Raw genomic sequence first — 25,681 nt, 5'->3', positions numbered from 1 at the left:
TGAGGGGTTCCTAGGTGCCCTTCATCATAAGCACATTCAAGGACAAGCAGTCTCAGCCTATGACTGCCCAGGTGATGGGAGACTGGCTGGCAAGATGCCTTCCTTCTCCAGGAAGAAAGACGTCCTGTTTGCTCCTTGGCAGGCACCAGAGAAGAGCTCAGCATCTCGCCTGCCAAGAATGAGTGGCATGTGAACGAGGTTCGGCTCAGCGATTCCGGGCAGATGCCCAAGCTCAGCTAGCACGGTCCCTACGGCCCTGGAGGAACCATGCCAAGAATCTGCGCGCTGCCAAAAGCTTTCCACCCTGGGCGCTGCTCGGGCCGCTTCCCTCTCCTGCCAAGCTGTTTCTGGATCGCTCTTCCAAACTTTCCCAGAAAGTTCCCAGAAAGGAAATTGGGAAAACCTGGAAATGGTAGCGAAGCATCTGAATCTTCTCCACGATGCTGTCAAAGTGATTAGCAGTCAGGCAAATTTAAAACTAGTGGCTCCGAGCAAACGAGCCACTCACACAAATAGTGGTCACTCCAGGCTCCTTGTCCCCCACGTAGACCTGAATGCAGAAAGGAGGCTGCTCCCCATGGCCTTTGGAGCCTGTGGGCTGACACATTTCCCATGCCCACCTGTGGGCACAAGCCCTCTCCGTGGGTCAGACCCACTGTGATTCTTATGGAGATGAAACATCTTGCCGCTATGGCACAAAACAGAACACGGGTATCCTGTACAGTAAATAAAATGTTCCTTTGAGCTCTTTGGTGCTGTCCAGATTCTAGGGTGTGATGAGAACAGTGGGAGAGATTCACCATGTAAATCACCTTGGGTCTCAGAAAATTAGGGTTAGAGGGAAAACAGCCTGAAAGCCGATTTGCTTTGAGTAATTTCAGGCCCCTGGACTGATTGAGTGCATGTCTGGACTGTCAGTAGCTTTAGCCTCTGGGAAACTGACCAAAAATAGGCAGAAGAATAAGCAACTTTTGGCAGCACAGGCAACTGAAAGCATTTTATAAAGTTCCGGAGAGAAGTCTTTGTGCCCGAGGTCGTACCTGTGTGTGGATAACGGTGTGTGTGTGTGTGTGTGTGTGTGTGTGTGTGTGTGTATGTGTTGCTGCCGCATGGTTCAATGTCTTGGCCACTATGGAAATTATGGGAAACCATAGGGTACTGTGAAATTTGAGGTTGGGGGTGAGAATGTTCAGACTCTGTTTTTGTGCTTTATTATTTGTTCTTCAATTGCTATAAGGAGTACATTTCTGATGGATGAGCCATATGAGTTTATCTATCTATTCTAGAAGCAAGATTTTTTGCTTTCTTCCTCCCCTCCTTGCTATCTTCCTCTCCTTTCCCTCTCCCTCCTTTCTTCTTCTATTTTTTTTCTGGCTTGCTTTAAAGCCAGATGGAGGGAGATTTACAGGCTGAACCAAAGACCTCCATGTGTCCCTGTCACAAAACATAATTCAGGAAAATGCTGCCTTCCGTGGAGATGTCTAGCTGTGCCCACTTGAAGTCTTAAAAAACCTCCATTTGCAAAACCTCCCTGTGCAGTCACAGTTAGAAGCATTTAAAATTCCAATAAAATACATGGTCTAAAAAGGTCTTTGCGTTAGCCACCAGATCTTCCTAACAGCAATGTAAATGGGTGGACAGTGCGCTCCCCGGCAATGGCTTTCGGGTGTATTGGAAATACATCAACGTTACGGCACACCACTGGGTGAGTGTTTTCTTTTTAAGAGCCATGATGCGTTTTGCCAAGCGTACAACATACACACTTTTACCTGCTATGTGAGATGTCAATTGCTCACAGAATGAGCAAGGCCTGGATTTGTACATTTCTCCAATCCTGCCAAGATGCGCAAATGACAGCAGTCCTTGATCTTGAAGGCTCTTCAGCCTCCAGTGCCGGCTGTTAGCTCTTCAGAGAGCAGGAGAGCTCTTTAAGCGACATTCGTCTCACGGCATTTTCATGGTCACTTGCGAGGATGGACCCGCAGGAGCTAGAGGGAGGACTTCCGGAACTTGAGAAGGTAAAAATCCCATGGGTCCATAACTCAGCGATGGTACGAAAAGCCTCTACCTGCTCAGGGCGCTGAATGGCAGGAGTGGCTAGCATCACTAAGCTTTAAAAGAGCCCACTCCGGGGCTGAGGATTTAGCTCAGCGGCAAAAGCGCCTGCCTGGCAAGCGCAAGGTCGTGAGTTCGGTTCCCGGTACCGGAGAAAAAAAAAAAAAAAAAAAAGAGCCCACTCCGCTATATTCCATGCCCTTAGTTAGATGGGCCCAGATGGGTTCTCAAGTGTCTACAGGCTTTCTAGTGGATGCTGCCACACAGGCACTCCCAAAAGGAAGGCCGTGCCTCACTCGGGTCAGCATGAGCTGCGGTGGGCGGTAATTACCTCGGGGCTGGAACAGTTAGAGAGACATCCTCTGATGAGGTCAGCCTGGCTTCGGGGCTGTTCTCAGTGTGGCCACTACAGTGGGATAAAGAACAGCTATGAGGCCTGGGCAATGTTGCTTGGAGGAATAGTTCCTCACTGTGACACATTCAGGAAAAAATACCTTTGTTGCTTAAGCCATAACATTCAGCCATGCTGGAATGTTTAATCTAATTTTTAGTTTTATTTGGGGGTGCATGTACAATAGGTTTAAAAAGTCAGATAATTCTTGAGGCTTAAAATGAAAACAAAAACATTTCTCCTCCCTTCTGCAATTCCTTGAAAGCCACATTCAACTCTGAGCTATTTTTTGAGGTGTACACCTCTATATTTCTAACTCATGTACTTGTACTCCGGTTTTGTTAGTTTTTGGTTTTACGTAGTAACTTTTGATGTCCTTTGGCAAAAGGTGAGAATTTAGATCCTGTGTCTCCCAACCCCCAACATCCATATTCCCATCCATTACTTCTCCTCACTCCCTTAATTCATCTGACAAGATTATAGCAGAATTGTGGTGAAATGAGTATTCAGAGTGTCCGCTACTGTAGTAGTATACATTTCAGTAACAACCAAGTCGTAATTATTCTTCTTGTCTTATGCAAATTTTGTTTACCCTTTGTTAATACACATTTTGTTACTTTTATAATTGCACAACTCCCCATAGTTTTCTACCAGCAGTTCATTCCCAACTCTCACCTGTCATTTATAAATATCCTCCATGTTTTTCAAGCACATCAGGTCCTTGAATTTTTTAATTTTATTTTCTTCTTGGATGCTGAGCTCCTACAATCCTCCTGGTCACCTTGGATTTGTGGGTCTCCAGGTCTGCTCCTAGTTATCATCATGGAGTTTCCCCTTTCATGATCATTCCAGAAATTTCCTTGGTCTTTGGATCCAAGTTAGGTCCCCTCCATTCTGGGAAAGGATGGTGATAGGATTTGTATCTTGAAAATCCCCCAAGGGCCCATATGTTAAAGATTTGGTCCTTGGGACGTCAGTGAAGACTGAGAAGTCTTCATGTCATGGAGAGCATGCCATTGAAGTGGGTAGTAGGACCCCAGTTCTTCATCCTTTTGCTTGCTGCCCATGAGGTGAATGGTTTTGCCCACCACATATGACCTACAGCCTTACCCTGAGCAACAGGGACAAGCCATCATGGATGGGAACCTGTAAAATTGTGAGGCAAAATAAACCTTTTCTCTTTATAAAGTGATGATCTCAGGTATCTGTTATGGTAACAGAAGGCTGACTAACACACATGTCTTCCTCTTGTCTTTGTTAATTCTCTCACTCTGGTAGACTGAAATGGACTTCTAGAACTTTACCAAGAAAAGGTACCTGGGCTGGAACTTTCTTGTTGAGGCTCTAGCTATAAGGATGTAATAGTCAGTTCACTTTTAGTTCCCCCTTCGTTATCCACAGATATATCTTAGTTATCTGCTTATCATGTAATACCTTTATTTCTTATGAAATCAATTTCCAGATTGTATACCTTATATGATAAGGTGGTCAGAACCCCCACATTTCCCTTTACCACATGTGGCCCTTCTATCTTCATTATTCTCTTGCTTTACAAAGTTCCCTGACTTTATTTTTACTTTCTCTAAGTGTAATTAACTCTGCATAATATATGCCCCACACACATTATGACACATGGTTTATCTTGTTTACATTTCCTTGCTTACCCAACCCCCACCCTAGTCCTTTGGAATTTTTTTCATTCTCTGATTTCATCCCACCCTAAAATTTTTTTCTACATCTTTAAGTATCAGATGTCTTGTTTCCTTTTTATTTTATTTTCCTTTTCTTCCAGGGTCCTGTCCTCATCTTTCCTTCTTCAGTCTGAGTTGAGTGATCTCTCTGGTCCACTTCAATGGTCACAGTTTCCCCTTAACACCCTCACAGGTGCTGTTAGTGTTTCTGGAATACAAAGTATTTATTATAAGACTACCCCTTATTGACTGGAGCAACCCAAAAATAACTTCTCAAGAAAGAAGGTTTTAAGGTAAATTTTCTAAACTCTTGCAAATCCCCAAATATCTGTATTTTTACCCTCAGAATTAACAGATAATTTGGCTGGAAATGGAATTCAGAGTTGGAGCTTGTTTTCTCAAAACTTGGAAAATATTGTACCATGATCTTCAAACATTATAGAATACTATAAGTCATCATAGCAGTTTGATTTTCACTCTTTTTTGGATATACTTTCATTTTTTCAGATTTTAGGACATTTTCCGTATCCCACACCTTCTTAAATTTCAACGTAATTTATCTTGGGACATGTAACGTAATGTTTAAGGGTTCAGGCTGTGGATCCTGTAACCCTGAGTTTAACACATTCATGTCAAGGCTATAATTTATATGTCTTGCTGCTGGGAAGCTTGAATCATTGGTGGTACATGCATGACTGTACCGCATCTGAACCACCAGTAGTACAAGCCACCTGAGACATGGGACAGTCATAGTTCAAGCCAGTGGTACGTGCATGGAAACTAGTATGGGTATGTGATTAGCTCACTTCTTCTCCCTGTTCTCAATAGTAAAATGAGGGGATAACAGTAGCCAACTCTTAGATTTCATTGGAGCATTAATAAGTCATTAAATGGAAAGTGGACATGGAATAGAGTAGATTTTCATTCATTTTTTGGCTATTACTCCCATTATTGCAATTACTGTAATAGTCCTCTTAGGGCTGTGTGGTTTTGATTTCTAATGTGTGGGCTTGAATTATCCTTTGTTTTCTCCCACTGCTTTTCCTGTCATCCCTGTTCCCTTTCTCTGTGACTTTTGAAGTGTCCCCTTTATCACTTCTATTTTTTTCTCATTGTTTTCTTCACATTTTGTTTTATTTGCTGGAAGATACCCTCAAACTGAACATCCAGACTTAAAAGTTTTCATTTTGGGAATAATTTCAAGAACTTTTCCTTATTCTCTGATAGTCTCATTGCCAGAGTATTCCTTTTTTGCTCTATGGAAAAATGCAGTTTGGAGTCTCTGTTTTGTTTACATGTTATTTTCTGCTCCTAAGTTCTGTTTCCTCTAGGGCCATATTTCTTTGTTTTGTTTTGCTTATGTCTCTTTCATGTCTCAGGCTTCCTTCAATGTCAGGAAATCCTTGGCAGTCTGTTTATACTCAAGAACAAGCTGATGGAAAGGAGAACAAGGAACTGTATACAGCCGGGTGTCAAGCTTTGTTTGATGGTGAACAGGTGGACCCAAACATTATGCCCAAGTTGCCTCAAATGCAAGAATTTTTACATTTTTGCTGTAGGATACCAACATCCATATCAGATACCTACCCCTTATTCTCTTCAAAGCATTCATTTCATCTCTTGGACAAGGACCTTTATTTTCTTTTTTCATTTATTTGATTGGATTGTGTTTTGGTTTTGATTTTTCAGTGTGCTCAGATAAGGATTGAGTGTGGAGTATTCTGTCATAGGGAGCAAGGTGGGAGCCAAAGTGTATACACACAACCTCAATCAGTCTCGTGGAGGTGCAAGGCTCACTTTCATTTCTGTGGATCTGATATTGCCCAGTCCTGAGTCTTTCCGGAGTTTCAGAAGCAAAGGAGCTCTTGGCTTTCATGAAGCTCCTCCCTCTTTTCCTCCCACTCCTGCCGTACCTGCTTGGGTATATTTTGTCCGTCACTGGAAATTTGCTGGAATCCCTACACTTCTAGTAGCTTGTGATTGTGAATTTCTCATTTTATTTCCATACCATTTTATTGAGGAGGGCAAGAAGATAAATACATGTTGGTCCATCCTCTTAATCAAATACCATGATTTTTTTTAAAAAGTCTAAAGTCTAGATCACTGGTGGTGAACCTACCGCATGCAAGCTGTTTGTATCATTGAGAGCTCTAGGTTTACCATCACTGGTCTAGATTATAACATGGGATGGAACTGTATTGTATTACAAGAGGCACATTGTTATGTGTTTTTAAATTTGGAGCCACTCATGGATTCAATGGAGGGAAACCGGTCCCTCTAATGATTAAAATAGTGTATCTTGAAAACTCCTGGCCTAAACATTTCTTTGAGAATTCAGCAAATGGGCAGACCAACAGCAATAGAATTCATAACAGCCACAACGTAGCATTTTATATTTTCCTTTTTTTTAAACAACTGTCATTACCTGTTAAAGACACTATCTTCTAGTCAGCATTGTTATCTCCATTTTTCAGCTAAGGACAAAGAAATTTCCAGAGGGCAAGGACTTGCCGAAAGTTACACAACATGCCTTGTGGACTGTTCTCATGGGATACCCATGCTCTGCCACATTTGCTAGGCCATTTTGCTGTGGGCAAATGATTTCCATAGAATTGACTGCCATGAACGGCATAGAGTAAGGTTGGTGCCAAACAGCTCGTGTAACTTTACACCACCTGAAATCTTCCCTTCTAGCTCAGTGTCTCAGGGGCAATCAATACTGTGTTATGGTAGAAGGTTTCCAGAAACAATGACTTGTCTCTGTGTGAACCAAATCTAAACCCTTTCACTTGGCCTGTGACAGAGAACTGTATGCCCTTGGGGCCTCCAGCTTCATTGTGCCACCAAAATCTAGACTTTCAAAGCTATGGTTTTAAGGTTTCCTCTGAATTATCACCTGGGAAACAGTTTTTACATGTTGCATGTGACATGAGAAGCGTGTCCATTTGTATGTGAATAGACCTGGGCCTGTGAAAAGATGGTATCGAGTACCAGCATGAATCCATGTCTGGAAAGAGATAATTCAACATTCCCATTGCCAGCTCTCAAATCCAACAACAGGCTTTTGACCTCACTGGGAGATGAGCAAGGAGATAGTGTCAAATGTAGACATGCTCACCCACTCCAGTACTGACTGCATCACTCCCACTTGTATTTTTAGAATAACCATGAAATAATAGCAATCTAATTACATAACTAAATTTCCATGTGGAGGTTTTCTTTAATACAGAAAATAAGGTCATGGCATCTAGTAGGGAACCAACGCTGCTAACCTATATGTGTGTGCTCTCAATTATATAATTCTACATGGTTTTATGACAAAAAGCATGTGTGCAGCATGAACTTCCATTCATTTTGACTACATATTGACATCATACTAATCACATATAATTTTTATTCCCCCGTGACGAACCCTATTGTTTTCTAAAACATCATTTTTGGTGGCAACCTAGGATTTCACCTTCGTTTACCAATTCTATTTTCTGATTATAGAGGAAAAAAGGTAAGGAAAGGAATGCAGGTGATCTAGGTAACATAATTTTGACAGTTGCAATATTATTTGCAAAAAGCCACTAACCTGGTTTTTAGAACTATATTTTTGAGGACACAATCTATATCATTTAGTGTCTCAGAAAGGCCATTTCTTAGCTGTTTTCTCCATTAAAATTCACTTTCTGAGAGTAATATTGTTTCCTTGGAAGCAATGAAAATGATCAGTTTGGTATTTTCATGCTGGCCTGCCAGGAATTGACTATAATTCTCAGTGAGTCTCTAGCTCTTGTACGAGGCATTCTGGATACCGATAAAATGGGCAGACAGACAGACAGACAGAGAAACAGGATCCCCCTTACGTTGGATATTTTAGCCTAGGGAACAAACCAAAGGTGATTTCTACATGCATGTGTTTCTTAACTCTTAGTATCCAGAGAAAATGATCCTGTATATTAAATTGTGATCAGCAGACAAGGTTTTCGGAAGACTGAGGTGACCTGTCTGCCTTTGGTCATGCAGAAAGCTGAGAGGCTCAATAACTCAACACACCTGCAACCCATGCATACCACCCCAGCTCTTCCAATAGGGCAGTTGGAGGACTCTTTAATGGTAAATTTGATTTGGGGGAGCAAGATAGAATTCTTGATATGATATCAATGTAACATGACCACCTGGAAAAGGAAAAATAATAAATATATAATAAAATCCCGAGGAAAGACAATATAATTCACTTGTTTGCTGTTTTTGTTTAAGTTATTTTACAGTTTTTGCCTTGTAGTTCTTACTAAGTTAAAAGTAAGTGACTCTGAGAGTTCATTCAGGGGTCCCCATTTATTTTATCTTTCCATTCCCATGGAGGATACATGCCTGAATTATCTTTGGTAGATGGGTGACTGTTCAATTGTTGCCATATTTTTTGAAGATGTGGGATTTAAAAAAAATTCTGCATGAGTCTTTTAGAAGATTGCATTAGATGACAAATAAAAGGTTACATCATTCTCTAGTTATATCTATCAGTGGAAATAATTCCGTGCTGATAAGGGAACTTATCTTCATGGTTCAGTGGAATCTTAGTGGTTGTGTTGATGTGTCCTTCAAGCACATAAGTGCTGAAACCATTTCCCTCATGAATAGAACCATCTTTCTTTAGTTTGGCAAAAGCCCAAGAAAGCATGGGGAGAACTAAATGCTTCCTAAACATAAATCTTTAAAAATACAGTTGTATAGAAGATAAAGATTTGTCAGGTTATTGGAACCAAATCAAACTGTAGAGTATAACAATTAAAATCTTTACCATAACTAATTATCTATTGCTATATAAGATATTATATTCAAATGGGATGGCTTAAAACCACAACAAATTTTCACCCCACAGTGTCCATGGTGCATGAATTCTGGAGGAGTTTACTTGGTTAATTTATGTTCATCATCTCTCAGAAAGATGTGGTAATAATGTCAGCTGGTTTGACAGAGCTGAGGGATCTGCTTCCAAGATGGTTCGCTGACATGGTGGGCAAACTTGTGCCTATGTAGCAGGAGGAGTCAGTTCCTCACCACAGGGACCTTTCCACAGAGCTTCTTGAGTCTTCAAGACATGGTGGCTGACTTCCCACTGTGAGTGATCAAGGGAGAGCAAGATCAGAGCTGCAGTCTTTTTATGACTTAATCCTACAAATGAAATGTAGGATTCCTAACAATTCCACAGTATCCTTTAGGTTGTACAGGTCAGCCCTATTTAGTATGATAGTGGACTATGCAGGTATGTAAATACCAGCATGTGACGAACACTGGGTTCTGCTGTGAATTCTTGCTGTCACTGATCATCTTCTGCCCCTCAAGATTTATGTGCTCTTCTAATGACTTTTCTCTTCCTTCAAATCTCATACTCTTAGTTTCATCTCAAAGTCTATAATCTTGTCATGTCAATCAGGTTCTGATGCAGTTCCTTAAGTACTGTTTTGTGAGTACAGTGGACCCTTGAGTTAAAATCAGCCTGTTATATGAACAACTTGGAGTATGACCAGAATTTTAGTATTAACTGATGACCAAAGTCTCTTTATGACAAAAAGACTTTGAAGGCTGTGTAGAGGATCCTGAGCCCTCAGAAATGAATTGAGTTTGTAAGTCAAGGGTCCACTGTACTGTTCTCCTCAGTCTAAAGATCTGTGACCTACAGAGACAAGTTATCTCCCTCCCATACATACAGTGGTAAAACAAGACAGGATAACTGCTCCAGATAGTTGTTCATAAAGAGAAATAATGAAAATCACACAGAAATTACTAGGCCATACAAATTCTGAAACACCCCAGGCAAAAATCAGCAGTACCTTCATATGGCTTAAGGAGCAAGAATAATTTCTTATGGCTTTGAATACACCCTCTTGGTTATATCTTCTGGATCGTTCTCCTTTTTCTATATAAAAGATACCTCATGATCTTAGTCTTATTTTGGCTGGCAGAAGAATAGAGATCCACAGATCTTCCTTTCTTCTGTTCCTTTCAGCCCAAGCTGAGAGCGCATGTGCTAGTATAACTCCCTTAAAACCATGGTGAATCTAGTGTAAGTGGTCTTAAAGTTTATTCCATCAGAAAAAAAATCCTCCAAATGACTTTGATATAATCCCCTTTCAATCTCGGTTGCTACAGAAACAGCTCTGGAACAGTCATTTCCTTCTTAGAAGCCCTATATTTGACTAAACTGTTCTTTGAGACACCACCTTACCCATTTCTAAGATTGTAACAAAGGATTTTATAGCCACACTTTGGGTTTGTAAGAAAGGATTTCATAGTCATATTTTGGTTTTATCCTTAGACTATGTTTTCCAAAGAAGGTTCTTAATTTGCTTTTTGCCTGGGGACCCTTTCTTAATTTTAGCCTGGTTTAGCATTTGGAGGGAATAGAATTTCCACAACTACTAGGTCCTGGCTTTTTTTTTTTAGTGTTTTTTTTTTTAATCTATATCCTTTTGTGTTTTTCTTTATTAGTACCAAGAAAAAAACCAAGCTTACTAGGTGTGGTGGTGCACACCTCTAATTCTAGCACTTTGGGAAGCTGAGGCAGGAGGATCAAATGCTCAAGCCCAGCCTGGGCAATTTAAAGACTCAATAAGGCCCTATCTCAAAATTTAAAACAAGTGCTGGGATAGAGCTCAGTGTAAAGATCCTGGGTTCAATCCCTACTAGGAAGATAGTAAGAAAGAAAGGAGAAAAAAAGAGAAAGGAAGGAAGAGAAAAAAGAAAGATGAGAAAAAAGGAGAGGAGACGGGAGGGGAGGGAAGGGCAGAGGATGGGAGGGGAGGGAGGAGTGGAGAAGGGAAGGGGAGAGGAGGAGAGAGGAAAGGAAGGGAGGGGAAGGGAAGGGGAGGGAAGGGAAGGGAAAGGAAGGGAAATGAAAAGAAACCAGATGGCATCTTTAACATTCTGCCTGAAAATCTCCTCAGGTGGATCATCTAGTTTGTTAAAATATTTTCTTTTTTTTTTTTTTTTGGTTTTTCTCCGGTACTGGGAACCGAACTCACAACCTTGCGCTTGCCAGGCAGGCGCTTTTGCTGCTGAGCTAAATCCCCAGCCCCTGTTAAAATATTTTCTACTTTCCACATCATCACAGAAAACAATATTGCTAAATCCTGCCATCTATGACAAGGATCCCCTCTTTTCCACTTTCCAAGAAAAATTTCCTCCAGATTCCTATATGACCTCACCAGCAACCTCCTTGAGGGCCAATAGGATTGAAGGGATCTTCAGGTTTCACTGATGTGCTCCAAGGTCATCCAGCTCCTGCTGATAACACAGTGCCAAAGTAGAGCCTGATTTTAGTATTTCTTGTCATGGCAGCACTATATTTCTAGATAGGAAAAATCTGTGTCAGTTTCTACTACAGCCTAATAAATTACCCCAAATCTAGTGGCTCCCATGGCTTCAAACAACAGCAAGCTTTATTTTCTCATATTCTCTGTGAGTTTTGAACGTGGAGTGGCTTAGCCCAGTGGAGTGGCTTAGGGTTGCCATAGGAATGCAGTCAAATGTACACCTTGGTACATTATTGTACAGGGTTAACAGAAATGAGATTTGCTTCTAAGGTGGCATACCACGTGGCTGGTAAGTTCATGCTGGATGTTGGTCATAACTCTCACTTGTTTGTGCTGTGACCTCCTTGAGTATCTATGTGACGTGCTTGCCAATGTCACTAAGACTGAGTTATTCATGAGAGAAAACAAATCTTTTTTTAAAAAATCTAATCTTAGAAGTGACGCTGCAATGCCCCAACTGTTTATGTAGTCAGTCTCCTTCAGTGTAGGAGGAAACTTCCCAAGGCCATGAACCCAAGAGGCAGGACTCATCAGGGGCTGTCTTAGGGTGCAGCTATCTCACTCACCTTTCTAAGTGTTGGTATTGGGTGCAAAATCACAGCTCCCTGGGGCCCACGTGTTAGCAATCACCTCTTAAAAACCCTTAGACCCGTGATGAACCATTTACCAAGAGGCAATCACTCTCAATTTTGCTTAGCTGTTTTTTAAAAAATATTTTCCATCTCTAGATTTCTAATTAACATGTGTATTTAGACATAAATAATCATGTATGAAATGTTGGTGGAAATATGGAAGTTAAAGGTAACTCTGAAGAGATCTCTTATGAAAATGAGGGCATGTTAGACAGTGGAGAAAAGCTATTATTACAAAACAGTGCAGGCCATGTAGCTGAATTGTGTTTACATTCTGGTGTGTTGTGGAAGGGAGGACTTGCACATGATAGAATTGAATATTTACAAAAGGACATGTGTAAGCAAAGTGTTGAAGGGGTGTGTTGGTTCCTCCAAGCTGCTTGTAGAAATTCAAGCAGAGAGAAATAAAAATGCAATTGTTAAGCAGAGAACCATAACATAAAGATTTAAAAATTTCTCAGTCTATCTGTACTACAAGATGGGGAAGGAAAGGAGGGGGAGAAGGGAGAAAGGGACATTAAAGGTGTGGGGGGACCAACTGTGTTGTAAGGTTAGTGTGACTGGGAGCTGTGGACTTTATCAGCATTCTTACAATAAGCCTGGAATAGAGATGGGACTACTCCAGCAGAAATGCTGCTAGCTGGGTTAATGGGGACAGGAAAAAGGAGACAGAATGAAGGAAGGAACTTTTCCTTCAAGAATAGGGATGAGGACTTTGATGGCAACTTGGGTATCATCAGAGCCACCGCCCAGGTTTCACCAGGGCAGGTGACACCGAACAGAAGCTGCAGGGGTGCAGTGGCCCAGCAGAGTCCTGGGGACACACAGTCCATCCGTCAGAGTCATGATGTGAATGGACCCACCACTGAGAGTCACAGTGTGGACACTGAGCTGTGGGGTGGGACTGCCTCCCAGAAGGTTTGGTGTCACATCCAGTGCAGCTCTTGAAATTCCCAGGTGAAGTACAGTGAAAGATGAAGAAATAAAGAGTCAGAAAACAGAAAGCTGAGGTCATGTGGAGTCCTCTCTCCCAGTGGGAGAAAAGAACTGCTCAATGACTGCAGCACATTTATTAATACACTTGTAACTTGGTGTCATGCGACATCCCTCTGCCTAGCAACCTGTTTGCTTGGATTGCCTCAAGCTCTTCATGTTCTCAGAGCTGGAACAGCTTGTTTACATGGCTCGCCTTGGGCGCTCTCTGTTCTCAGGACTGGCCTTGCTTTAGCCCTGCATGTATGGTTCATCTCCAGCTTCAGCTGCTCCCCACAGTTTGGGAGGCAGAGCATGGAGCTTAAGAGATCTATTCTCCAGCCTCTGATTCCAAAGTGTTTGTCTTGCTGAGCTTTGGCCTTGTTTGGAACCCATCACTCTTATCCTTTCCCACCTCTCCCTTCTGGAATATGATGTTTGTCATGTGCCCTTCCAGCATTCCACTTTGGAAACCTGGAATTTACTTAGTTTAGCTGAGGAGCAATATTGTCTCAGAATAAATTATGCCTTGAGTCTCACCTACCTCTGACCTGGATGTTAGTTGATGTTGAAACAAGCTAAGACTATTGGGGTAGGGATGAATGAAATGAATATATTTTTTCATGTAGTAGAAAATGAATTTTGGGCATTCAGAGGCAATGTGATATCCGAAATCTCTGCATCTCCCTTAAATTCCTATGCTGAAATCCTAACTCCTAATGCAGTGGTATTAAGAGGTGAGCCTTAGGGGTGTAAGTAGGTCGTGCTACAACCACAGCCATTGTGAAGAAGAGACAGGGGACAGCCTGCTTCCTCTCTTTGTCTCCCACCGTGAGAAGTCACAGTGAGAAGAAGGCCACCTTCAAGCCAGAAATCAAATCAGCTGGCACTTTCAGTTTGAACTTTTAGCCTCCAGAATGGTGACAAGTAAATTTCTGTTCTGTGGCAGCCCAGTCTCTGATATTTTTTGTTACAGCAGCTCAAGCTGACTATTGCAATGTCTGTGGTGCTAGTCCTTGATTTTTCCTTTTCGCTTACTATTAATTCCACCGAAGGGAGATGAATATTTAAGTCTTGTATAATCCTCCTCCCCCTATACATACTTCATGCAGTTTGGGTAGGTCTACTATTCATTGTTTACACTATGAGCATGGAAATACAAATGGTGGGCAGTAGTCATGTGCTATACTTGATTCCCGTTTCCTTTTGATGTTCATTTTTATATAGTACCTTGGAGTTAATCTTTGTATTCTTTGTTTAGTTTTCTAGGAAGCTTGCAATAATTCACCTCCAAACTCTTCCCCTTATCTAAGTCCTCCCTTAATAATCTTCAACACACTAGGCATTTGATCAACAACCTACAAGCTCACTGTAATTTCCTGGGAGACCCAGAGCCTAAGCCAGGCAGCCAGGCTACTGCCCTGACATTCATTGCATTAATGCCCATCACAGACTGAAAGAGGCAATAACTTTAACATACTCTCCCTCCCTCTTCCCTACTTTCCTTTTTATCTGACACAGGGGATCAAACCCAGGACCTTTGCACTGAGCTACATCCCCAGCCCTTTTTATTTTTTTCATTTTGGGATAGGCTTTCTCTAAGTCTAGGCTGGGCTACATCTTACAATTCTCCTGCCTCAGCCCGCCCTTCCCCCAGTGCTGGGATCACAAGCCTATGCCACATGCCTGGCTCACTTGCTGTTTCATACTGTGAAGTTTAGGGATAATTTACTATGCAATCATAGGTAATTGATACAGGAAGTGTTCTTTCTTCTTCTCTGTGATGATGTATGGGATCATCCTTTTGTTGCTAAGGTCTGAAATTTCATGATAATATCTGGTCTGTGGGTATTACAGGGAAATTTTAAGTTTTCATCTGTCTGTAAATCTATTTCCTCTACTTTTTCCTTTCCTCTCTCTGTTCTTTTTTATCTCCCCCTCCCCTCCCCTCCCCTCCTCCTCCTGCCTTCCCCCCTCCCTCCCCGCTTGTCTTTTCCCCTGCCCTTCTCTTTCTTTCTTTTTCCTCCCCTTTTCTGTTCCTTCCTTCGGTTTTTGTGGATATAAGTTTTCTCTGGCTTGTTTTTCTTAAAACATTTACTATCATTTTAGCTGGATTTAAGGAGAGAAGAGGTAAAGTTATGTGGTCAACCCTTTGTCTGTAACTGATCATCTACAATAAACTCATGAAACAAGTGTTTCAAAAGCCATGAAAATCGGCCAGTTGCACACGGAGCTTTGGAATTCTCAGCACCTACAGAAGGGAGTAAGCTCATGAACGGCCGTAACAGTAGGTGATGAAGATTGCTTTGTGCAAGACTCATTGCCTTTCATGCATGCCTGGGGCTGGCTCAGATTTTGTGCCCTCTGCACTCTGCTTTGTTGTTCCCTATTTCTTTTCTGTTGGAGGGGAAAGAGACGCTGGGCATCAAATCTAGAACCTCATGCAAGCTAAGCAGGTGCTCTAGCACTGAGATGCACCTTCTGCCCTGATTTATGAAACTTGTACTTGGAAGACTGTTGACTGACTGCCTCTACTTACACTGTAGGCTCCACCAGGGCAGGAGCTGTCCATGTCTTATTGCATCTATTGCTACATGATTGGAAAATTCAGAAATCACAGGCACAGCAGTCATGGTCATTGTCCTGGTAGTTGTACAAGTGGCTGCAGTGATAAAACACAGCCAGGTCCACTGAGGGCTTGCCACGGATTCAGCACTGCCACCTGCATTGTACACAAACTCGGAGGGCACACCTGCTCCTCCTCTCAGCCCTTCGAGGGTGGGTACCGTTATTGTATCCATTTCACACAGGAGGAAACTTAGGCTCAGAGAAACTTTCTGACTTGTCCAACTCCGAGACCCCGAAGCCTGACCTTTAGCTACATTGTGACCATGTTTGTTGACTACACAACTGAAGGTAAAATCTTTCAAGCAAAAGAAATGTATCTGGGGAAAAATATAGCTCCAAGGAAACTGGTTTCCTTTTCTCTTTAATAAATTTATCAGCCAAAAATAGACCTTATTTAAGATGCAAAGTGGTCTCTTACTGAACTTTAGAATACAGATCAAGATACAGTAAAACAAAATGATTTTAAAATGTTAACAGACCAGAAGTAAGTAAATAGCATTGGTAGTAATTAAAACTGAGAACAGGATTTCCTTTATAAACCTTTCTGCTAGCCAATAATTAATGACAACTTCTAGGACTTAAAAATGAAATTGTGCAGAATCCTGATTCTTCCCTGTGTTCATTTAAAGGTGAGGGGTCCAAAAAATTTCCCCTTCTGTAGGAGAGTACAAAACTTTTTTCTAAAGTGATAGCAACAATTACTTTGAACACAGCCACTCCTCACCCACACCCAACCCTTCTCTTCATAAAACTAATCAGCATGACCCTTAAACTTCAGAGCTCTGGTGGGTGAGACTGATTCTTTCATACCTTGACATCTGCCAAGAACTTTGCTCAGCTCTCCCTCCGCACCTAGTGGATACTTTGCATTTGTTGATTAGATGGTTCATGGCTGGGCTGATCACTGCTTGGGCTCTGATCCTTGAGGCTGCTCCCTTAAAACAGTGAGATTTGTGAGCTGGGTGCATGTTACAGTTTGGGGACTCTTGGTACCAATTTTATTGTGGTTTTGGGGGATATGGTGCAAGGTGAACAATATAATACAGGACATATATTTTATAAGATTATGTATAATAGTTGCCCAAAGAATCATATACAAGAGACTGCAGGAAATCTGTCCACACACTAAAGACCAAAGAATCTTGACCAGTTGAGGGCCTGGATCCCACGATAATGTCCTCCATAAGTCCAGTTAAAAATCTAGTGTTCATAACGTTGCCTCCCACGAGTTCAACTGGAGGCCTAGAGCCTGTAACAACATCTCAAGCAGGCCTGTTTCATGGATCTGTGCTGGGAAGGCCCAAAGGTCAGTGGTGGAAGCTAGAAAGTCTGTGCCAGCAGGATGAAGAATCTGTGCTAGCAGGCTGAGGGATCTGTACTGGAGCCAGGAAGTGATGCACAAAATAAGAACCAGATCTCCCCTGAAAAGTACCACAGCCATCCTCAGCAACAGTGAGGTTCTGAGCTCTTCTGATGATGAGGACAGCCAAGTTACCATCAGGAAAGGCAACAAACAAGCTTTTCCAGAAGACTGAGCAGTGCACCATCTTCCCCTTCGGAGCCAGAAAGCTATGCTCAGAGTGAGGATCAGAGCTCCCCCAACGTGAACTGAAGCTATTCTCAGTGCCAACAAGGTCCCGAGCTCAGAGGATGAGAACAGCCATGTTCATCAGGAAAGCCAGCACGATGAGCTCCTTCAAAACAACCAACAGCTCCTTATAGCTTCGACCAGCTCCCTACAGCCTCTCTCAGCTCCCAACAGCCTCCCTTCTTCTCCAGTTCTGCCTATGATGCTGCTGGCAACAGTCCCCAGGTGGGCCTCCCACACCCAGCACCACGCTTACTCAGTTCAGCGGGGGGTTATAAGTTGACCACTGGTTGTCAATCCATCACAATGCAGTGGTACACACCTGTTTTTCTCTGCCACTGCCTTTCTCTCCAGGGGCCATACGTTCCCTTAAAGTCAAGCAGGGGGACTTGTGGCTGAGAACATTTTGCCTCTAAGCGCATTTATTTTAATTTGGGGGGAGTAGCTCAGGCTGAAATAAAATATGGACAGAAAAAGCCAGGGATCTTTTCTCTGCGGTGTTGGACTTTCTGTGAGATGGTTCAGTAGAAGCATCATTATCTTAAATTACGGCAAAAGAATCATCATATTTCCTCCTTTCCATTTTCTGTTTTGAAGACATCTGTGTAGTTTTTAATTTGTCAGAGGACAGATAGGACTGGAATGGTGTGACATGTACACAGCTCATTTTAAATATTCCTGTCAGTGTTGGACTGGGTTACAGTTTTAAAACTCCCCCACCCCCACTTGGGCAACTTGTTTGTTAAATTTCTCCCTGGCACTGAGGCCAGGGCCAGTTTCTGTGGGACGGGAGGTCTGTGTTTCTCAGTGGACCCTGTTCGTTTGCTACACTACACGAGGGCACATGTGGACAGCAAGCAGGTCAGTCCTTCCCACCACAGAGCCCGGGTCTAGCTCATTCTGCCCCATCCTCAAGCCTCCTGGTTAAGTTGGAATCACAGGATCTAATTACCATGCCGCTCCCTCCTCTAGCCTGACCTCCTCACCTCTGCATGCACCGATGGCAGTGAGCCTCCTGTCCTGGCATGCCCAAATCTCTGGGACTTTCTCAATCTCATCTGCATGCAGATTGTGTCCTTGGGCTCCACTAGGCTGCAGCTGGTTTGCATACTAAAATGTCAACAACCTGTTAACATGGGGTATGGAAGGTTGCTTCCTCCCAAAGCAAAGAAAGTCCCTTCCAATGACTTCTCCTTGGACTCTTTCTGAAAAGACCAGCTTGAAGACTTGGAGCAGTTCTTCATCTGCTCACCCTGGGCAAGCACTGACCCTGTGGCACCTACTTACAGTCTTTGACTTTGATGGCAGTGGTAGATGGCTTCACATCTTAGGGGCAAACTCTTGGACAGGACCCCATATGAACATCAGGCCAAGAGTTGGTGCAGGACAGACTAGAGTCCTGGGACCATCACATAAGGGCTTCAAAAGTGGTGACGCTTGTCTTGTTTTAGGACACTGAGAACCTTCCACCACATGCCCCCCTAGTCCTACAAAAGATCAGAAAGGGGATCTTGAGTGTCTTAGCTACTTTTCTCTCATTGAGAGAATACCCAACACCCAAAATTAAGGAAGGAAAAGTTTATGTAGCTCCCAGTTTGTGGAGGTTTCAGTCCATAATCAGTTGGCTCCAAGGCAGGGTGGCATGGCAGAGGAGCAACCGTTCAAGGTGACAGAAGGCAGTGAAAGCTACAAGAGCCAAAATGGGAGGAGAGAGAGCAAAAACCTCTTTCCCTCCTTTTATATATAGTACTCAGGCTACCTGCCCCAGGGCGGATGTAGCACTCACATCCATAGTCCCAGCCTTGGGCCATGAATCAGTCACAAACTAAAAGCCTGCCCCTATGGCTGCATGAGGCTTTTGCGGGGGCATCTAGACACAAACCATAACACTAAGCATCTCAAATAAATAAAAGACATGAATATGGTGCACCTCCTTCTGTAATTTCAAAATGAGATCGTGTGGGGACATGGGCTTTGGGAGTGGACAGAACCAGGTGTGAGTGCCAGTTCTGCTACAGATTGCCCGTGTGGCCTTGGGCAAGTCGCTGTTCTGTTTCTCATCTGTGACATACAGGTAATCAGACCACCCTCGGAGGATTTCACAAGGATTATTGCATTTCACCAGGTGCCCACCATCCCTGAGCTATAGCAAGGGTGCAGTAAGCCAAAGCTGCTCTTGTTGCTTTCATTATGGGTGTTATTGTAAGGAACAGTTACAATTATTCACAGCATTCAGTAAATAAATTCTTACTACATTTTTACTGTGACACAGGTTGACTTTTCTTTTTTTTTTTTGGTCTTTTTTTTTTTTTGGTTTTTCTCCGGTACCGGGAACCGAACTCACGACCTTGCGCTTGCCAGGCAGGCGCTTTGCTGCTGAGCTAAATTCCCAGCCCCCAGGTTGACTTTTCAAGCATTCCCAAGCCTGGTGCTTACAAGTCTTTAGGTATAATTGATATGTTAATTACAAGTATTATCTATTGTTCAAAGCAGGTTGGTTTTATTCACTTATGTTTGATGTATTTCTAGTTTTACATCCTGGAAATATATTCACTTTTAAACTTTAATTCTTTCTTTTTAAGGCACTCAGACTGCATTTTCTTTTTCAGGTACAAGTGAGGTTTTTACCTTTTATGGACTCAGTAAGACAGTGAAAAATAAGTTGCAAAACTCTTAATTCTTTTTGAAGAAGTGACGGGTCCCAGGCTCTCTAAGCTGTGTGAAATGGCCAGGAAGTTCCAGAGTTTGAGGTTAAAATCTTTAGGATTCTCAAGCCTTTCTATTAAAAGATACTTAGCAAACAGGCAAAGGACCTGGGACCCTTATAGTCAAGGCCAAGGGACCAAGCAGGAATCTTCCCCAAAATCTTGTTTCATTTTAAAGTGTCCTATGAGTTTTGCATTGCGTCCATGTTTCATTATGTTTACATGAGGAAATGCCCCCACCCAATGTGCCCAGCCCCTGAAAGTCCCTAGGGGGGAATGTAGGGCATTTTCACCCAGTATGTCATGGTCTAATTTGAAAAGTGAGGCTAAACACAAGGGTAGAACCTGAGAATGTCTGGAAAGTGGAATTTAGAGAAATTTGGGAGGGTGAGGGCCTGAGGCAGAGTATGGTGTTGGAAGAAGATGGAGACTGAAACCAGGGTGTGGGATGGATAAACCAGCTGAAACCTAGAGCCTGCAATCCACCCTCCCAAGGCCCGGCAGGAATGAATGCCACTGAGTCACTGCACTCAGGGTTCTCCACTCCTTTTTCCTAGATCAGTTGGTTCCGGGGATGAGATAGCACCACCACCCCCAGCAGAGAGCATCTTTCTCAGGACTGCAGTTCTGCTATTCTGTCTTCTGTCACCATAAGGGCGACAAGTCCTTGCCTCCACTTCTGCCTCCTTGAGCCAAAGTCCGTTTCCTCATTGCAGTCTTCACCTGGACAATCACATTCAATGAAAATCCATACATTATGCCTGGATAAGACTTCTGGCTACATGATCTTGTCATAATCCATTTCTCATGGGCAACATTATTATAATTTATTCCTTTGCAGTTCCCGTGAGGGGGAAGTAGAGCTGGCCTTGCTCAACAGGGAGGCTGTGCTTGAAGAGAAGCAAAGCCGGGTATGGGTGGTGCCTGCCTGTAATTGCTTCACTCTGGGAGGCTGAGGCAGGAGGAGTGCAAGTTTGAACCCAGCTGGGGCAACTTAGCAAGATCCTGTCTCAAAATAATAACGGGCTGGGGATGTAGCTCAGTACAAAGGCCCTGAGTTCATGGGACCTGGGAGGGAAGGACAGAGAATGAAAGCACCTTTTACCTCTCTGCACATTGACACTTGTCAACTTTTAGGTTGTGTGAGAGTGCAGAGGGCTGTGCTGTGTTGTAGGTGGCTTTTGATGCTAGCTTTGGAAGAGTTGGAAGGAGTGACAGGCGGGCAGTGTCTGTATGGCCTTGGTGGATGAGAAGTGGCTCCATTAGAGGCCACAGGACTGAGTTGCTTGAGAACAAAACTACAAGGCTCTTAGCCTCATAGACTTAGGGTAGCATCCTTCGATGCAGTAGAAGCATCCTATCAGTCCAGCAGGGGAGAAATGGTGCACCACAGAGCTCTTCACAGGAGTGCAGTTCTGTGGCCATGTCCCAATTACTCAGTGTTGAGCCTCAGTTTTTTCAACTGATGGATGGAGGCAGTAGGACCCAAGCATGGGCTGCAGACAGAGGAACTGTGAAGATGCACAGGTGCTCAGTGCTTAGCATTCAGCAAGTGCTTAGCAGTGGCAGCTGCCATTAGAAGCGATGGTGGTACCTCCCCGACTCCTGCCTACCTTTGAGCAAGGCCTGGAAGACACAAAGCTGAGTGAGTACCATAGCTCATGTGCAGTCCAGAAGCCTTGAGAAATGAAAGGCGAAAGTCATCATCAGGACAAAGAACCTTGGCTGTGATGCATGTGCCGATGCTCTCTGACCTACAGTGGTTCAGTTTCCTGCGGTTGAAGACTGTGTGCATCCAGCAGAGACCACACTGCAAATGCTGGGCTGTGATCTTTCCCTAGCCTTGTGATGCAGAGCAGGGGTTGCAAGCTGCAGCTCCCAGGCAGTCCCCAGTCATGAGGTGGGACAAGTCGTTCATCAGTGGCCCATGGTGCAGATCTCTGATGCAGGGTAGATTACATGTGCCCAATGCATTTTTTTTTTTTTTTTTTTGTTTTGGTTTTTCTCCGGTACCGGGAACCGAACTCACAACCTTGCAATTGCCAGGCAGGCGCTTTTGCCGCTGAGCTAAATCCCCAGCCCCGCCCAGTGCATTTTTGACTTGTAACATTTTTGACTTATCTTGGGTTTATTGGAATGTAGCCCCATCGTAAGTTGAGGAGCATCTTACAAAGTACGGTTCTCTTGGTACTGAAGCCAATATAAGCTAGCCTAAAGAGAAGGTTGGAGCAGGAGACAGCTTGGTCCCAGGACGGGTACAAATAAGAGTCCTGTCTCTGCTTTGCAGTCCTGTCTCTGCTTTGTGTTATTTAGTGTGCTCCTCCCATTTCTCTCCTTCTTGTTTTCTCAATCTCTTCCCTCTCTTCTTCTCCCCAGCTTTCTTTCCTCTACCTGGACTATACATGAATATGGCCACGTTCTCACAGAGTTTCCACACAGTATTTCTGGCCAAATAACCTCATTCCGTGGCTCCAGCCCTGTGTCAGCCCACTGGATGGTCTTGGTGGATCCCAATCACCAGGGAGGCAGTGAAGAGGGTATCACGGTACACGGGGCAAACATAGGGCTGTGAGAATAGGCAGGGGCTGATTTCCAGGATGTTGTCAGGACGACCTGGGGCTTTGATCCCTGAGAACTACCCTCTGAGGTTGGGTAGACGATGATGATCACATCGGGAGTAGGCGTGCTGGGGGCTTCTAGGAACTAGGTAGTGACCAGAAATAATAATAATAATGATGCTGGCTGACTACTTTCATTGGATGACTCTGGGCCAGGCCCTGGTCTAAACACGTCACTTGCATTAATAAACTCAATATGCATTTCCATGGATTGAACATGACTTCATTCCATGCAACAGGTAAGAAAAGTGGTACTCAGAGAGGGGATGTCAATGCCTAAACTGACACAGTGAGACACAGAGGGAGGCAGAGTTTAAGCTCAGGAGCTCTGACCCTGAAGTCCTGACTTTCCGAAGTAGGTGATCTCTTTCTTCAGTGGGTGGTAGCAGGCTGGACCCTCAAGCTTCATTCTGACCATAGTCTTGGCTATCCAAAACCAGGGCCAAATGTACATTTTTAGGACATGACTCTGAGCCACATGCTCCTGCTCTGGACTTACTCTGGCTCCCCTGGGCTTTGCAGTTCATCAAATCTCCACCTGTGATGCTCAGTGAAGTCCTGATTCAATCATTGCCTCCCTGGGACATACAGCAATGTGGGTTGCTTTCACAGTGCGACTGGAGGTCGCTTGTGCATTTATTCCCTTCAAGAGGATGGTGGTGAATCAGTTATGTTGAATCCTTGGTTCTAAGGATTTGCTTTGTTGCCTATTTTTATACCTGGCTAGCTTTGTAATTTAGGTCTTTTCCATTGGTGCTCAACTGGGTCCTCTCCCCATCGCACCACAAGACAGAACCCAGAGGCATCCTGCATGTTAGGAAACATTCAAATGCCCAATCCAAGGGAAATGGTGCAGTTCTGGTTTGATTTTATTTTACTGATAGTGATCTTGAGCTGCTTTCTCAGCTTTTTAAAAAAAATGGCGGTAAAATTCATAACAAAGTTTACCATTTCAACAATTGAAAATGTGCAGTTCTGAAGCATTTATGATGTTGTGTGACCATCCTCATTATCCAGTTTCACAACATTTTATCACCGCAAAAGGAAATTTTACACATTAACCAGCTTCTCTCTGTTCCTTCCTTGCCCTCGTCCCTGAAATCTACTCACCTGCTCTCTGTTTGTATAATTTGACTACAATGGCACTTTCTTATAAACAGAATGACAGTTTTTTGTAAATGGAATCTTTGGTGTTGGGCTTCTTCATTTTTCATAATATCCAGTTTCAACCCCTGTATGGGTATGATAAAAAATATGGTGAATGTTTAAGTTTAAAAGTATTTATTCTCATAATAGAAACATTGAATTAGTAGCCCTCAGAATCCTCCTCCTCATTTCAAACACTATTATCCCACCGTTCTTGCCGCTTTCTGAAGCAGGTCTGGAAGTGCTCTTTCAACAGTGTCTTCAGTTGTGCTGTCCATGTCCTGAGGGGATTCAGAATGTTTTCCTTTCATGGTTGTTTTGACTTTGAAGAGCCTGAAGTCCCACAGTGCCAAATCCAGTACATAAGGTAGATGAGAACACACTGCAGTCGTTTTACTAGCTTGCCTTTTTTGGATAGCACTTCACAGCAGTATTCACCACTTTTTTATTACACCTCATAAAGACACTCGCAAAATAGGACTTCCAGAATGGCTTGAGAAAGTGGTGAGAACAATGGAACTAGTGTGTTTGAAGTGAGGGAAAGTATTCTGAGGAGGATGAATGGCAATATGTCTTTTATTGTAATCCTTTTCTCAAAATTTAAACATTCCCTCTATATTCTGATAACACCACACAGTAGTATGTATCAGTAGTTCACTCCCTTTTCTTAGCTGCCTAGTATTCCACCACATGGTTATACCACATTTGTTTATCCATTCGTCCCTTGATGCCAGTTGTGTTGTTTCTACATAGGCTCTGAGAAATAGTGCTGCTGTGACTATTCACATACAAGTATTTACTTGAACACCTAATTCCAATTCCTTTGCTTATATCCCTAACAATAAATTCCTGGTCCTCTGTAAACTCTGTGTTTAAATTGTGACAGAACTGCTGAAGGTCTTCCACAGTGGCTGCACTCTGCCATATTCCCACCAGCCATGTGTGTGGGGGTCTAATTTCTATACCTACTTGCCTCTAGCATCAACTTTTGACTTGCAGTATGAATTTTATTATAATAACACTGGAAAAATCTGAATTATTTAGGCTTCATTTATTTAATGAGATCCTATTAAAGCAAGAACTGGAAACTTGTATTTTAAGGCAAAATACATCATAGCTTTTGAAGTACATGACAAGCAAAGGTTGCTTAACATGAGGGGATAAATTTGATCATTAGTTCATATCTATGGACCATATAAATGACAAGACTATAAAATCCACAGAGCTCCTGTCGCAAGGCTGTGCCCCATGACATGATTCTTCTGGTATATCTTTCTATAAAAAGGTACCCCAGTCCATCTCAATGACAGCTGGACTTCACTGTGTGAAATGAGTATTTAGGGGATATTATGATTATTTCATGTCCCATACTTCATCTGACCCATAAAAACAGAGACACAGTACGGTAAGCTGTTATCCCCCTTTTGCAAACACTAACAGCTTTTATGCGGACCTCCTATTTTTGCTAAGGACACAAAATACTGAAACTAGTCAGTTTTTTTCTTTCTGCCAGCCCATGAAAGTGCCATCCTTCTCTGCCACCTAAACAAGTGCTCGTTAATGTACACTGGAATCCAAATGAACACTTCATATAAATAAGCCCTGCTCTAGAAATACGTGTTTCTGCAAATTTGTAGACCAGAATAACAGGAAATAAATCGAACAGCATTTTACATCCAGAACAGCCAACCAAATAAACTGGTTTTTATGACTCAATTTCCTAAACTCAGGTAGAGAAGGAAGCATATCTATGGCTCTGCATTCTGTAATCCATCATACATTTTCAGAACAACACTATTCGGTTGAGATTTTTACAGGCCAAATAGAGAAGATTTCAAGCTGCCTGATTCCAGGGCAACAAGGAGGGGCTGGGACAAAGTTGGAGGGGGTTGGCTTTTTCATTCATGCCTCACTTAGTCTTTATTTTTTCTTTTGGACATTTGTTCAAGCATTT

The 25,681-nt window shown here is 42.9% G+C and overlaps 1 protein-coding gene across 1 annotated transcript in view; it reads left to right on the top strand.

Annotated features, from left to right (window-relative positions):
- The window catches only part of Kazn (kazrin, periplakin interacting protein), a 1,006,619-nt gene that overhangs the window by 223,021 nt on the left and 757,917 nt on the right, over positions 1 to 25,681 (top strand). The window lies entirely within an intron of this gene.

This window comes from Chinchilla lanigera, unplaced genomic scaffold (assembly GCF_000276665.1).
Source record: "Chinchilla lanigera isolate Chin_1 unplaced genomic scaffold, ChiLan1.0 scaffold00126, whole genome shotgun sequence".
NCBI lineage: Eukaryota > Metazoa > Chordata > Mammalia > Rodentia > Chinchillidae > Chinchilla > Chinchilla lanigera.
This window is presented reverse-complemented; position numbering and strand designations above follow the sequence as displayed.